We start from the raw sequence: 17,089 nt of genomic DNA on the forward strand, positions 1-17,089 counted from the left end.
CATTGTGCCAAGCAGCTAATCAGTTTGTCAATTTAGATTTATAAACCAGTAAATGACATCCTTGAATCTTCCATTTGCCCAGACAAGCGCTGCTGCACCCACTTCATGAGGTATGGGAAATTCCAGTATTTAAAGCATTGTGTTTAAAAGACAAGGCCATGGATTATCTATGCAAATTAAACCTACACACAGCAAATTTTTAGCTGTGCAATAAAACTTCACAGTATTCTGGCCAACCTACCCTTCTTTTCTGCATGGTTTCGTTTAGGAACGGGTGTCTGCTGTTCTGAAACACCGGTGCATAAACACTTTTCTAGCAAATGTTTCTTCCAACTTCAAAGCCTAGTCAAGAAGATGAAGATTGTATCTGTACATACACATAAAAGCATGTGGTACAAGTAAAGCATGTAATGTGGAAAAGATTGATATCACAAGCAATAAGCTCCATCTGCAGCAATTTGGAATATCATGTAAGAATATGAACACATTACAATCGGTGAATTGTCTTAGACAGGAATGAAGCAAGAGTCAATCCATTGGAAAAAACATATATTCCAAAGCTATTTGAACTGATATAATAATAATCACAATAATATAATAGCTTTTGATGTATGGCTGATTATGTTAATAAACAGTGGTAACTGACAACAATGGAATCTATTACACCTCTAATTATATCAACATATAGATTATGTTTTCACCCTGATTTTAAAGCATTCACCTGACCATATCTAGATTGTAAATGACAAGGTCTTATTCTCTTACTTTTTAGCTTAATAAGTTCCCTTCCAAATTACATTAAAGAGTTTGTATATGTTTCGCAACTCCCACGTGTGTAATGAATCTATATATTGTAGAGTGTATTCTAAAAACTAACCATTTCATATTGATGTAACTACAGTGACATAATTCTCAGTACATTCATAATAACTTATAGCTGTGAAAAGTTACTGAACAACAACAGTGACAGAAAATGTTCGTCATTGTTTTACATTTCTACAGGGCACACGGTAGAGGGGAAAGTTAAACAGACTCTTGTGTGAGATGTTATCAGCAGGAGATATTGATTGCTGAAAATTTGCCGTGTTAAGTCTCAGATAGCATCTTGCACAGTTACTGCATCCGATATTGATTGTTCAACCCATCCTGCCGTTGGCTTTGGGGATTCTCATGACCTTTAGAACCAGGCTTTATGTTCATACTAAGTGTTCCAAGAATGTTTACTGCTGTTATAGGTGACTGACTCATCATTGTACATCATTGTATATAATTGTTCTAAAGTCAATAGCATTCATACTAGCATGACAAGTGCAATAAAAATCAATAATCTTCTATTTCACAACAGTCCCATTTAACAGGATTTATTCTCTACAGAATCAGATTACCAAAGAATCAAAAACCCCTATTGGTATATTTATGAGAAGCGCTTAGACATACAGTATTATGTACCAGAGAAGCTTAAAAATAAGCCCTTTTAAATTTAGTTTGGCTGGTAAGCTTGAGAGAAAAGTACCTTGGAAATAACAATGAGTTTATTCATAGTGTTAGTCACATAGGGAAATTTAAGAACTGGAAAATGTTTAATTTGTGTATAATATAGAAATTAGGGAAAGCAAAATATATAATTTCTTAAATAAAAAGGAAATATATATATATATATATATATATATATATATATATATATATATATATATATATATATATATATATATATATTATTATTATTATTATTATTTTTAAAAGCATAATTTTGTCAGGCACTTGTACTTAATGCTCCATAGCAATGTTTTGCAGAAATAAAATTATTTTACAATTGTGATTTCAAAAGGAAAAGCAAATGCCAAATACTTCTGCTCATAAATAGACCAATAACATGGTCACTATAGTCTCTGTTACAATATCAATAGCAGGAACCGGATTAAATCAAAACTTTGACCCACCCGCTAATAGCAAACTACAAACCTGTACATCTTAGCGTTTACGTTTATTATTAGAAGAAAGTGGCATCTTACTAAAAAATTAAGCCGCAACTGAGTACAGCTCTGTAGTTTCTATTAGCGAGTGGATGAAAATTTTGATTTAATCTGGCCCCAAGTCACTTAATGTAGCCATTCAACGTGGAATTCAAAAAAAGCATCCAGTGACTATATTGGTGACAAAAGGTAAGCGTTTGACAAAATTCTGTATGCTTTTTGGACAGTATGAAAATACAGTAACACTTTTTAATAAGGTGGTGTGATTTCTCATGAATTCATATATGAATACTACAGGATTAAAACATCAATACCTCATGAACATCATCTGAGTTCTGATGTTGAGCACATAACACTAACCCTAACCCTGAACCCAAACCCTAAATACAGACTCTGACCTTGTTATACATGTGATTAACATAAGAACTCAGATGAAGTGCATGACATATTCATGTGTTTATCCTGTGGTATTCATATATTAATTCATGAGGAATCACAGCACCTTATTATAAAGTGTAAACTAATGTTAAATTGAATCTAATATGAGAAATGTGAGATATGTAGGCGATATTATTCAGAAATGCCTTTGCTATCTTTGTTCTCCAATCCAGAACAAATAAAAGTGAGTTTTGCCAAGGACAATTATCTTGCTTTAAAAGAGCAGTGGAATATATACTGGGAAGGCTGTTGTAGTGTTTAAATAATTTGTTGGTTGGATTTTCTTATCTGCTGTTAAAATTGTGTCAGCATCTGCCTAAGTGCACCAAGATGCTTGAAAGTTATATTTTTAGTATGACATTAGATGATTACAGACATGGACAGGGAGAACCCCTTTGAGGAAAACACACTAACAACGTCATTTGCAAACCAGGGCTGAGCCAGGTTCCTGTTTTCTATAAGCCAACGTAAATCATTAAGATCTTAAGTAAAAAAAAAAAAAAATCTTTTGAATCTCTCATTCCCACTGCAATAATAAACAATAAAACACTGTGATTTTGACGTAACTGTTTTTCATTATACTTCTTTGTACTACGATACATATATCAATAACTGCCATAAATCAGATACCAGAACCTCAATCAACATAACATTGTTTTCTAGAAATTATTAAACATGTCACTCCCTTTTCATTGCATTCTATTTTCAGAGTTAAATAAAACAAATTAAAAAGATCAATCTACCTTTAATTTATTTTCATCACTGCATTAAGAGTACGTGTTTCTTTTGTGTTTTTGCTATTTGAAGTTACTTTGGGTATTTCATTCTGTCCTGTCTCTTTTGAGACATCATCATAACAATCCCATTAAAAATCACTTTGTTGTGCTGATTTGTTTTGTTTGTACACATATGTAATTTATCTGATTTTTTATTCAGTGTATGTATCGATTTATTTGTATTATTGTTGTTGTTGTTGTTACATCCTGTTCAATTAATATTCTATTACTATGTTGATCCACTATGTACCCCAGTCACAAGTCAGACTCAATGCAGCATCAGCTATCAGAGGAAAAAATAAGAAAAGTTAAAAAAAAAAAAGTTTTGCCCTTTTCTTTCAGGAGTCCACTGCTTGAGTGTTGTGTGTAGATGAGTTGTGTGCTGTGCTTCCATACAATGTGATGCAATCCATAGATGCTCAATCAGACACAGATCTGTCAACTCAGGTGGCCAGGTCTGTACCATGGGCTTCATGAGCATGATGGATGGTGACATTGCCTTCTTGAAAGTAGTCACCATTTTTGAAATCCAACATTGCCGATTATGTGTTTTTCCCATCCATCAACTATTCTCATACACTTGAGAGAGCGACCTTTGAAGATCATTGCTGATGCAGTTGTTTGCTTTGTTTAAGGCACATCAACAATTAACACCTTCTGGAACTCTGAGACATCTGTGATTTCCATCATGCACCTTAGTGACCCTACCTATGGTTCAGAGGAACAGGTAATGCAGTTGACACTTGGGAAATGTCAAGATTATGTGTGTGTGTGTGCGTGTGTGTCCACACACACTGGAAAGTTAGAATTAGGGAATCATATTGATACAATCACAGAAATGAAGTAAGGAATACACAGAAGACACCTCTTTCATATGAACGTGTATTCCCCATATTAAAGCAAAAAACATCTTAGGACTTGACTGTAGATTTGGGAGCCAATTGCAACAGTAGAGTGTAAGTATACTTATTTAAAGTCACGTTCAGTACTGTCATCAGTGATTTTCACTAAGCATGGTTGGATCTAACGAATAAATTCACATTGTCCATTCAACAAGAATCCTATTGGTGTTAAGTGTCCGATGTAAAAATTAGTTTGTGACCATGAGGGAGTTAGCAAAAGCATGAAAGACATGAACTTGAATGAAATACATTCAGATTTGAACCTGGAGGTTATTGTTAACTAACTAATAGTTACAATCTAGTAAGCTTGAATGTGTTTACAAACGTCTTGCGAGCTGCCATGTCCTAAGAAACTCTCTTTTAAGACTTCTAAAGAGAAACAGAAAATACTGACTAAATGCTGAAAAATAAGTTCAAACGTTTATGTAGGCTTTTCTCTAGAAAAGTCCATGGATGAGCCCCAGTGCACTGGATTTCAAAGCCTATGAGTAAAAGCCCTTTAATACTGTTTTGTAATGTTCATCGCTTTTACTTAATAGGTCATCTTAGTGCCATACAGTGATTTCCCTCTTTCGTACTGCTTGTATTTGATTCCCATTTTAACAGCAGCGCTGCATTTTATAGAACTCTCTTCATTTCCCCAAAAGCACTTTCTTATTTATACAGTAAGAGAGGTTACTTACTGGTAGACCTATTGTCATATAACATTAGGCTTGAGGGTTGCTACAATCAATTCAGTGAGGTTGCCTCTTTCTCTTGGGGGGTTGCTGCAGACCTTGTCTAAATGGTACAGAAACACCTATATATACATAAAATGGTGTAAATTGTTTTCTAAATTGTCTTCACTCTCTGTATCAATAAAAACGTTTGGACTAAACTTACATTAAAGTAATTGGTTCATCTTCTGTATAGTTTGGGAAGCTTTAAGACACATTATCAATGTCAACATTATTGCTGCTGAAGTATTTTAATCTTTAGACTTAAATCAAGAGCATATTTTTACGTTTTGTCTTTCTTTGATCACCTGTAGACTGGTTCTCTCCCCCAACTGAAGGACTTAAATTATTTCATCCAGTCTATCATTGTGCTGGATTGGTCCAATCAGACAATAAGAATAATTCATATTTTTCAATCATGGATCCATTACAAACCCCGAGTTGATGGAGTGTTACAATTATATATTTGCAGTTTGTTTCTAATTCAGCTTAGAGAAAATGTTCAAGATTCCAGCTGATTGAACTAAGTTTAGACAGGGAATGTGTAAACCTTTGGCTACTACTCCACAGAAATCAAAGCAAATCAGCACATAGCACAGTTTTAAATAAATGGTGTGCATACTTTCTGCTAAAATGTATGTATTGAATGTATATCAGTGAAATGCATGACAGTCTCCTGATCAATCAAGCTCAAGAAACTTTGATTTTGCAAAGAATACACACTCATCATTAATATCTGCAATATATAAGCAGATTCTAAATGCCTGGCAGCTGACTGTAATATTGATTTTTATTTATTTATTTATTTATTTTTAAGTCAGTTATGTTGGCAAAGTATGTTGTAACAAGTCTTAACTTATTCCAGAATAATTTATAGTGAATAGTGATATTCACATTGAATCACTGAATTGGCACTTCCCAATGTTCATTTGCAAACACTGTATGCCTCCCAGTAGCAGAGATTGTTTGTATCTGTTTCCGCGTTTCACCCTTCACCCTCTGAAGGATCGCCACATGTATTCAGACCAGCCTTAATATTAAGTCAACGTTTCCCTGTGGGGACAGACCAGAGCTCTAAAAATGGATCATATCTTCACAGTTCTGGCTCAGCTCACCACATAATTATAATTGTGTCAGGATAAACAGGATGTGTATCATGTGTTTCTTATTCAGAGCCTATAACCGTACTGTGATGTTTTTGCAAACCAAACATAATAGCACACACACATACAAGCAGACACACACATGCACACACAACACATTTATATACACATTACCATATGGAATACATTACAATATACCATACAATATATTCATTATCTTGTTGTTATTATGATATATTTTTTATTTTATTGTATTGGATTTAATTAAAAAACATATTTTTGTTGTAAACTTGCATAATATGAGCTGAGTGTTTTTTTTTTATACATGCTTCAGAGCATCCATGTATGTAGGTTTTAGCTTTTTACATTTTTATTACTAATTGGATGGGTTTATGGAAGATGAAGAGCATGAAGAAAATCTGTTATGTTTAAGTTTCTGCTATGTCTTGTCTTTTCTTTACTTGTGGACATCCTACTGAAAAAAAAAAAAAACTTGGCAAAGGTATACCTGATATTAAAAACCCCAGGTTTATTAAAATAGTGTAGAGTTCCCTGAATTGAAGTCTAATCAGTGCTATTCTTGATCTGCACCAATTCTTATAATAACTGTGCTATTTATTCCTGCAGCATGGCCCGCTTGTAATCAGTGTTGATTTTCTTACCAAGCAGACCTTCCTGAGTTTTGTGTTATGCAAAAGCAAAGTGTTATAAGTTAGCATCTAATACATGCATATATCATTGAGACTTAACGTGCATTGTATTTAATTATTAATATGATTGTTTTTTGTTTGTGTAATTTATTTCAGAAATTTGCAAATTCTTTGCTTTTACTTTTTGTTAGACCTGCAATATAGCATAGATAATCAGTGAGTGCCAATACTAATCTACTTGGCATATGCCTGAATTTATCATTATTCCAACTTCAGATTATGTTCCTTTTAACAGTGTTTCTGTTGTACATATAAATTTCATGTTGAAATGTAATGGTATTCATTGAATATAGCATCCTGATAATATCACTTTCCTTATTAGAACATGCTGAAATTAATATAAATCAAGGTTACCGACTTGCAGAAACTATTTTGACATTATGTATAATGTACATGCTTCCTTGGAGATCTTTCTAGACATGCAGTGCTTTCTGGCAGCGCTGTGCTGTTTCTGATGTTTTCAAAGCATCAAAATGAAGTTTACAAAGTGTTAAAAAATACATAAAAATGATAATATGGACTTAAATTGAACCAAGATTTAACTTCCAGTTACTGATTTTTGGATGTTATGAAAAAATGTATTGTTGTTGTTTGTAGAAAAAAAACAAGAACCATATAATTAATGTATAATTAAGGATATACCTGCTAACCATTTATTTAACAAATGTAACTGTTATCAATAGTGGGTTTGGATCATGGGTGGGAAATTGGATCATTATTTATATTTACCGGGAAATATTGAAAGTGTCGCTGTATTTTATATTGATAGAATTATTGCATCGATTTGGATGGAGCTATTGGGTGGTGAACAAAATGTATAGGAAAAATTAATCATTAAGGAGTGTGAAGAAGTCAAGCAAATGAGGATGATGCCTCCAAATTCAGCTCTTTAAGAATCAGTTGTTTCAGTAATACTGAAACTGGTTAGAACATTCAGACTCGAGACTGGAGAACTTGGAAGATATATATATATATATATATATATATATATATATATATATATATATATATATATATATATATATATATATATTAGACAGGAAGGTTGGTCACTCGTTCTTGTGCAGTGAGTGAAGTTTGAGTGAGGCTTATACTTCATACACTGTTTGCAGAATGACACATAGACAAGAAGGATTTCTGAGTTGACAGGTGTAGTGAGTTGAGTGTGTGTGTTCAGTTGGTGCAAATCTTTAGGGAAATTAAATGTTGAGGGTTATTGAACCAAGACTGGGCAAAGTATAGCAAATCGGTCATCTTGGCTTTATTAAAATGTTTGGAGTATACACTATGCCTGGTTCTCAGATACTAAATGGGAGTTGAACAGGACAATTAATCTAACTTGTTGATCTTAACCGTACTTTATCCAATGACCAAGACTAGTGCTTACTATGGGTAAGCTATGCATGTTATGAATTACCAAATTTTACCAAAGCGATAAAAGTTTTGAAATAAGATTTCTAATGAAATATTTGCATATTAGTGATTATGAAATTATATGCATACTTATTTTCTTATGTGACTATTTCCTTCTGCAGTATTACTTGCACATGGAGCGCAGAAAGCTTTGAAAATGGTTTGTCCACTTTAGATGAATCTTCAAACAACCCTAATGCAGTACTGATTTGTATGTGTAATGTCATTCAAGTAGGTTAGTTATATAAGCATGGAGATGTTGCAATATTGCACAACACAGCAAACTCGGATAACTTGCATCACAGTTTTACACCTTCAAAGGGAAATAAATGACATCTGCAAGTTGGATTTGCCATTATAACTTCTATTTGTGTAGCTCTGTGTGTAACCTGGGGTCTTTCTGCAAACAAACCCTTTTGCATAATTAGTAACACTGACAAATTCGGCCTTGAGAATCATAGGGCCCTGCATATGGTTTACGTGAATGTACATCCGGAGTGATCAAACCAAAAACCACAGGATATTTCTGACCTCAGGGGAAAGTGAGCAGCTCTGCTGTGGAAAGTAGCTGGATGCCTTCCAGAATCCCGAGGCCAGCCAGGCATGAAATTCCTGCCGCAGCCACAAAAGAGCCTGTGGAGGAAACGAGGCTCTCAACAATGGGGGAGGGTGTGCAACCACAGGAGTCAAATGAATGAAGCCAAGAGGCCGCCAAGTGATGCAATCCATGGAACGAAAAACTCAGGCTTCAATATAAGAGCATTCATCATTGACTGTGACCTTCCAGGAATGTGCTGACAGACGCAAAGTGTTTGGCATGACTCTCTGCCAATGAGCAGGAGTGTAGGGAGCTTAGAGAGCCATGTTGGGATTTCTTTACCATATGGCACCACCTGCTGTCTGACAGGAAGTGTATCCAGATACACTATTTACCAGAACATGAATGGTTGCCCAATAAAGGGGGCTAAAGAAACAGAAGAATGTTTGAGACACTTCATACCTAACAAACACTGAAAAAAAGAAGCAGACTGATGAAAAAATGTTGAATGGAGTACTCCACATACCTGTTATTTATAAAGGTGTTTAATATCCTACCAGAGGAGCAGGAATACTGTAATCAGTGCTAGTGAAAATGTATGTTATTAACCAAACATAATTGTTTGACTACGTTTTTTTAAAGAGTACAGTTTTATTAAATACAATTCCAATACAGGGAAATGGCTGTGTGTCTGAGAAAGGCACTGTTACAGATTTCATTAAGGAGCCGTTTCAATATTATTTCCATTTGTGATGTTCTCCAACCTGAATAATGTATCCCTTCATCAAACCTGTTGCTGTACTTGTCCTTTCTGTGCATTTTTTCTGAATCACTTCTTTTCAGTTCAGTAATGTACTCTCTCTGAAACCTGAAGGAGTTTGAAGCACTGCTTCAAACCAGAAATGCCACGTGTACATTAGGCTACCAGTGCACAAAATTACAAACTGCATTGTGTATTTAAATTGTAATACGTATTCATGCTAGGTGGTATATTATAAATATAAAACATATTCTAAAGTAGGTAACTGTTTCAATCAATTATTTTTATTTGTATGTACATTATGCATAGTTCCAAAGCCAGATTTGATTAAAATAGAATAATTACAGCTGACCAGACTGTCATGTCATGCTGTTCACTTAAGAGCTCTTCATTGTTATTTAACAGCATATCTGTCATCTCTTTTTGTCTTTCACAGCAGGGAGAAACTGTAAATACCAAAAAATACCCAACGGATCAGAGACAAAAAATGTATAATTGCTGATAAATGGAAATATTCGCTTTTTCCAATTGCAGAAACTAAGGTTTTTAGCCAATGTTGTAAACATAACACCTGCATTTGAAATAGTTACCAGGGAACAGCTAAATTATCTGTCATCCTAACCCATTACACACCATTAGTACACCAGTGTCTGATGATTACTGTTTGTTCCTGACTTGCATCAAAGCTTTAAGAAATGATCTAAGTTGGAATTAATTGATGTCTTTGTGAAACTGAACTACTTTTTAAAAATACCCCCTCCCCTGTAATGTGCAATTACTATTATTATTATTATTATTATTATTATTATTATTATTATTTGTATTATTTGTATTATTTGTATTATTAATATTTATTTCATAGCAGACACAACTTTCAAACATCCTAGTTCAATGAGATAACAAGTACATATATAATACAACTGAGTCTTAGCTATGTGCTAAAGGGAGTGAGTGGGTGGAAAGGAGAAGTTGCAGTAAAACAATAAGTACTTACAGTGCACAAGTACACAGCATCATGAGGAAGCATAGTTAAATAAAGTGCATAATAGCAATCAGGAGAATAAGCTGCTGTCTGAGCAGATGTGTCTTCAGTAATCACCGGAAGGTGGTAAGGGTGTATACAATTAAGAGTCCTGACTTCAGTGGGAAGGTTGTTCCACCACTTAGGGGCAAGGGTTGAAAAGGAGCACCTCTGGAGGAAGGGGAGAGGAGAAGGGGTAAAGTAAGTCTTCTGGCATAGGTGGATAGCAGAGGTCTGAAGGGAGTGTGAGGAGAGATGAAAGTCAGTAGTTGGTGCAGTCTGGTTGAAACAATAGTAGGTGAGAGTCAACGTCATGAACTGGATGCAAGCCGAGATGGGGAACCAGTGAAGGGAGTGGAGTAGCATGTGCAAATCAAGGCAGCGAGAACACCAGACGACGAGCAGAGTTCTGGATGACCTGGAGCCAGCGGGTAGCAGACGCAGGCAGGCCAGAAAGGAGGGATTTGCAGTAATCCAGGCAGGAGATAACCAGGGTCTGGATGAGCAATTTAGTTGAGCAGTAGGTGTGGAAGGGACGGATTCTGTTCATATTGCTCGGGAAGAAACTGCAGGTGCATGTCAGAGTGGAGAAGTGCTGAGATTAGGAGAGAACGGGTCAAGGGTCAAGATTCCTAGCAGAAGAAGGGGGCGAGAGGGTGGCAGATTCCAGTGGAATTGAAATGGAGAGATCAGTAGAAAATGAAGAGGAGGAGGGAAAAAACAGGAAACCAGATTTGGGCAAGTTAAGCTTGAGATGATGCAAGTGTATCCAAGAGGAGATAGCAGAGAGACAGGAAGAGATGTGAGAGAGGATGAGGGCATTAGAAGAGGGAAAAGAAAGGAAGGGCATAGAAGTAGTAGTAGGAGAACCCATGGGATGCAATGAGAGGGCCCGGAGAGTGGGTGTAGAGAGAGAACAGAAGGGGGCCTAGGACAGAGCCTTGGGGCATACCTGTTAGCAGAGGTTGAGGTGCACATGAAGTTCCATGGTAGATTAAGGTAGGAGGAGAACCGGGCGAGACCAGTGCCAGAGTATCCATGATTGGCAAGGGAGGAGAGGAGAATGGAGTGATGGACAGTGTCAAAAGCTACAGAGAGATCAAGAAAGATCAGGACAGAGGAGAGGGAGGCTGCACAAGCCAAGTTAAATGAGTTAGTGACAGCTAGAAGAGCTGTTTAAGTGGAGTGAGCAGTGGGAAGACCGGATTGCAGAGGGTCAAGGAGTGAGTGCTGAGATAGAAATGCAGAGAGCAGATGGTAAACATCCCGCTCAAGGTTTTTAGAGAGGAAGGGGAGAAGGGAGACAGGGCGGTATTTCTGAAGAGATGTAGGGTCGAGGGTGGGTTTTATAACTTTATCTTAATCTTTGTCATCATCTTCTTGAGTTTCAATTTAATCTTATCATAATAATCATAATCATTATAATAATCACATATCCTGATATTTCAATATGTACTATTTAAATACAGCAATATAAGTCTTTCCAACACTGTGATGCTTTCCAAATAACCAAATCTATCATTTAGAGATATCTAAATAAGGTGATTTTTAAAGATATCTCTAAATGATTTGAATATATATTTAAATGAATTAGAGATATCTGCAAATCATTTAGAGATATCTGCAAATAACTTCCTGTTCATTTAGAGATATCTCTAAATCATTTTGAGATATCTTCAAATTACTTCCTGTTCATTTAGAGATATCTGCAAATCATTTCAAGATGGCTTCAAATAACTTCCTGTATTTTGGCTGAGATTATCACTTGTTTCCTCATTTAGTTACATAGAAATGAATGAACAAGTTAACAGGAAGTGATAATCTTGGGCTACATACAGGAAGTGATTTGAAAATATCGCAAAATGATTTGGAGATATCTCTAAATATTTGAAGATATCATTAAATTAATTAAAGATATCTCTAAATGCTAATTTGGCTTGGTATACTATGGGGCAATGCCTTCATGACCTGTGACTTAACAGGTTTTCCATCTCTGGTGGAATGTGATCCACTAATTGTTATCTTGTGAAAGTATTTTTTATCTGATAACAAATTTAACTGATGTTAAACTTAGGCTTCTAGATTGAATACTGGCACTCCTAATTACAAAATGTGGATCCCAGGTGTACTTAACTGTTGGGACTGTAGTCAGTTCAATCAAAATAGTTCCAAACCAGCTGTAAAGCCAGTTTCCAGTGAGAAAAACACATTAAAGTGCAAGACTGTTCAGAGATTTTTTAGAGACTGTTTTGCAACAGTAGCTTGTCTTTGGAATTCAGCCTTAGATGAATATGTAATTATTTGTATTCCTACATTGATTTAAAAATAAGGTTGTATTGTAAATATGGGGTGTGATAAATTATGACGAGATGTACGGACAGTGTTGCCAATTGTGAAACTTAAAATGGCATACATCTCTTTTTTTAAGTTTGAATAATTCTTACTTTTTAATAAATCTGGTAAGGAAATTGATTATAACTGCACTTAGTAACATTATATTATTTCCAATTAATTAGTGTATAAATGGTTAAACTTTTGTTCAAATAATTTTTAAGTGTGATAGATACATTTTTTTAAGTTGTTTCCCCAACACTGTTTATATACATTTAATTACATTGTAGTCATCAAGTCAAAATCATGACAAACGTGGGCATCGACTGCAACTCTATACCTCAGGCAATCAGTCAGATACTCATTCAGATAGTGCTGGGTGGCACTAAGGGCGTCACACACTACTGAAATTACCCCCCGTGCTGAGGTAATTCTAGGAAAAATGTTTTACTGCTAATCGTAATTTATTGGTATAAGTTTGCAAATGGTCTGAAGTTACCTGCAGGCAATCACAGTCATTTAGAATGCATCAGCACATGCCCCATTACAACATGTGTGTTATTAAAACTGGTTATATTGTATTTGCTTTTCTTTGGTTCTGTTTTACTGTGAGGTTACTACAAACTGACAGCATGATGTTAGGATGTTTGGCCACTACTCAAAGGCAAAATAACGTTTTCAGAGCTGCTTATTTCACATATTCAGGCAAATATTTTCTACCAATACTTCTGAATTCCTTCTTCTTAAACCCAGCACAATTTATGTAAATACAAACTGTAGTTCCAGGTTAAAATCTGGGTTTGGAGATATCCAATCACAATCTTGGACTGCAATGTACTGGCTTTCAACGCTCTGAAACACAGATCACATAAGCAACTATCCTTTTCCTTTATCAGATGTATAACTCTGAGCTGAGAGTCATGTTTCTCACCGAATAAGAAGTGGTTGCTTTGTGCTTCATTCTAATGGCTTCTGCCATTAACCACAAAGTGTCTGAATGCCAGTGTACAGGTAGTGCTCTGTTTAAGAAGGATTTATAACCCTGGCCTGTTCCAAAATATATAGCTTATGCTGTTAGTAATTGTATCAAGACTAGAGCAGCTTAGTCTTCATGTACATGAGCTATGTTATTTTGATGTATAGAAGACATCTTGTGTGAAATCAGGAGAAGTGAATTATGCACTAGCACACACTCTCATATTCTACACTGTAGCTCTGTGCAAAAAGTTAAATTCATAGACAAATATATGCATCTGTTTCAATAAGTCTAAATAAAATGCTTTGTTAACCTCTGTACATGTTTATTGTAAAGTTCCATGATTTGAGTTTGAACGTGCAAGGTAGTATTACAATAATAGGTGTGCACATTTGAAAATAGGAAGTTTCCTGTTTTCCGTTTAACCTGGTTTCATGTTGCACTCTTTTCTTTTAACTAGTCTACAACATATGACATTGCTGAAGGTGACAGATTCTGCTGCTGTGAAAAGGATGTTGTAATATAAATAAATATATTGTTGTGTACTCCTGCAGCGTGGATGTCAGCATGGCAAGATAAAAGCCAACACTAGCAGTTTATTTTACTTTTTGTTTGTAACATATCTGTGTGAATTTTATTTAGAGAGCAGAAACTTTTCAGCATATATAAGCACACACAGCGGTGCTGTTACAGAATTGTAGCACTATTTTTAAATCTTTGAAAAATATATATGTGTGGAATAGCATACATTTTCTATTGTATTCTAATCTGAAAGCTTTTCTGGTAAATAAGGTGGATTTACACCTACATAAAAGTAATGTTTCCTGTGGAGACCTCAATCTGTACTTAAAATCTACAGACGTCCGAAGTCTGAAGATCTCAACATTCAGTGATGTTTACAGACAGCCTCGGTCAGCATAGTTTCAAAGCACACTAACTGCAAACCCCTAGAAATAAGCACTCAGGTCTTATTTCATTGTTTGTTTGTGGTCAGATTCTCTGTAAAATATGTCAAGGTAGCACTGTTGTCTGAGGTGGGGAGCAATGGGATGGACAGAAGACAGGATAGTCAGGCTGAAGTAACAGAAAGGGTGTAGGCCCTGGAAACAATATGAGTAAACAAGGAGTTGCCCAGAGATGTGTCAAAGCCCTCCCCAAAGCCACAACATCACAATAAGGCTATTATCTAGTTATATCTTCCAGACCTTAAAAATTGTAATTACAGCTGGCAAACTGACACAAAAACTACCCACAGCTACATGATCTGTATTGAAACAGACCTTAACCAGAAAGCTTCATGAGACGTACAGAGGTTGCTGTCCTGCTTACAGTATATTATCTCCTGGTACACATGCAATTCTGATTCAGTAAGAATTAAACTGTTTTAACAAAAAGTGCTTTGCATTGAGTAGCTGGTCTTTGTTTTCTCACTGAACAAACACAGCCTTATGTCATACTGAAATACATGTATATTTCAGCGAATGCCAAATGCTGGCAATCCTCCAACAGTTCACTTCTCAGGCTTGTAAATGCCAAAGAGCTAAGTGGTGTATACAATTACAAAAATGGGGCATCACAAAGAATGACTCAAGGAGAAACTGAAGATTACTTTAAATAGTCTGGGAATTAGAGTCTTAATGAAATTTGTCAGAGAACAACAGGAAATTAGATATCTGACCATTCTTTTTTTTTATCAATGAAATGAATGCTGATGTCTTCAATGAAATAGTATATTTATAAATGAGACAGGATGGAAGCTGAAGGTGAGCCGGAAAACATCATTCAAGAAACAAGGGAACCATATTTACACATTGTGGAATTCAAATGTATCTTTCTAGTCCTGCAGAATATTAAATATATTGAAAATTAAAATTATAATGTTGAGCTCTTTATTCCGTAAGGTAAACAGTTTTACACCTGACATCAGGTTTCAATATCTAATTTGTATTATTTAATTACTGACTATTGAATTCCATATTTACTCTATCAGAAAATATCCAGCACTGTTAGACAAACTGTACTGGTTAATTATTGGATTAGTCTCTCATTTTGTCTGACCCTTTGACAGAAAACATCCCAGTACTCTGTTGCAAAATGTAGTCTACATTAATATATACTGTATATGTATGAATGTATTATACACACACACACACACACACACACATACATATATATATATACATTTTACATTCTACTGATAATACGCAATTGTGAAATGTTATTTATTTGTACTAAAATTTTAATTGCTTTGCCTTAATATTTTATTCTTGTATTCAATTTTCCTTTGTTTATTTTATGTATGGCACTTGATGTTTCAAATTAAAAATACACATTTAATTGCATTATATTGTAGAAATTAGAAATTAGGTCACATTTATTGCACTGCTTCTGGAAATTTCTGTTTCAGAGAACTCAGAAAAACCAAATGTACTACAGTAGTTTATTATATTTTTATTCAAAAATAACTTAAGGTACCATTTGGGATGAATGGGATTTTTACAGAATACTACAAAACAGCACTTTGTTTAATACTGAAATAAAGTACACTTGTGGTCTTGAGTGTATTACCACAAACTTTAATTTTCCTGATATTTATTTTGCTTTTTTAACAGCTTGGTTTAATGGTTAAGAAGTCATACAAGGATAAACTGACCAAGTTCGCCAATTACAGCCACATGACCCAATGTAAGCTGTGAATCAGTGCAGAATATGAACAAGCCAAAAAAGGGTTTTTGGTTCTTTAGCATTTTTTCCAATCCAAAACACATATTAGGGTTAATGTATTTTGAGTTTAAGGTGTTTTATGTTGATGTTGCACTGCATTCAACATTCTTCCTTTCAGGTGGCATTAGGCCAGGGAGATATTTTCCTCATCCTGCACAGATATGCGTCTGTCTGACAACTGGCAATCCTTATTCCTTCTTTAACGTGGGGAAAATAAGCCCATTGTGGCTTCAAAACTGCAGTATGGCTAAAAACAGAAAAAAAACTTTGGTTTAATGCTTTTTCGACCCAAGTCAAGAACATTGGTTACTCATGTAATTATATCCATTATATGGAAGACAAATATCTTCATATCAAAAATCACTACACTACAATCCTGAACTGTAGATCCTTTGGATGTAAATTAAAGGCCAAAATGCATAAATGCAGGCTGGAGAGGCATCACTTTCTTCTAGGTTTGACAAGGAAAAGTGCATACAGGTGCACAATCGGGTTCCTTACTTCAGTCATCGCCCATAACTTCAAAATGTACACTGTTTGTCTTGGTCCTGTTTTGATTTGTTTCATTTTGTTGTGTTTATTTTTGTGGGTTCAAATACTGTTGTTACTCTAGATAAGAATACCTGTGGGCACCAATGTATGGAGGAAAAAATTAACAGGTCTCATCACTCAAAAGCAACTTTTTATATTTTCTAACCATATAACCTA

Source organism: Amia ocellicauda, chromosome 1, assembly GCF_036373705.1.
Source record: "Amia ocellicauda isolate fAmiCal2 chromosome 1, fAmiCal2.hap1, whole genome shotgun sequence".
Taxonomy (NCBI): Eukaryota; Metazoa; Chordata; class Actinopteri; order Amiiformes; family Amiidae; genus Amia; species Amia ocellicauda.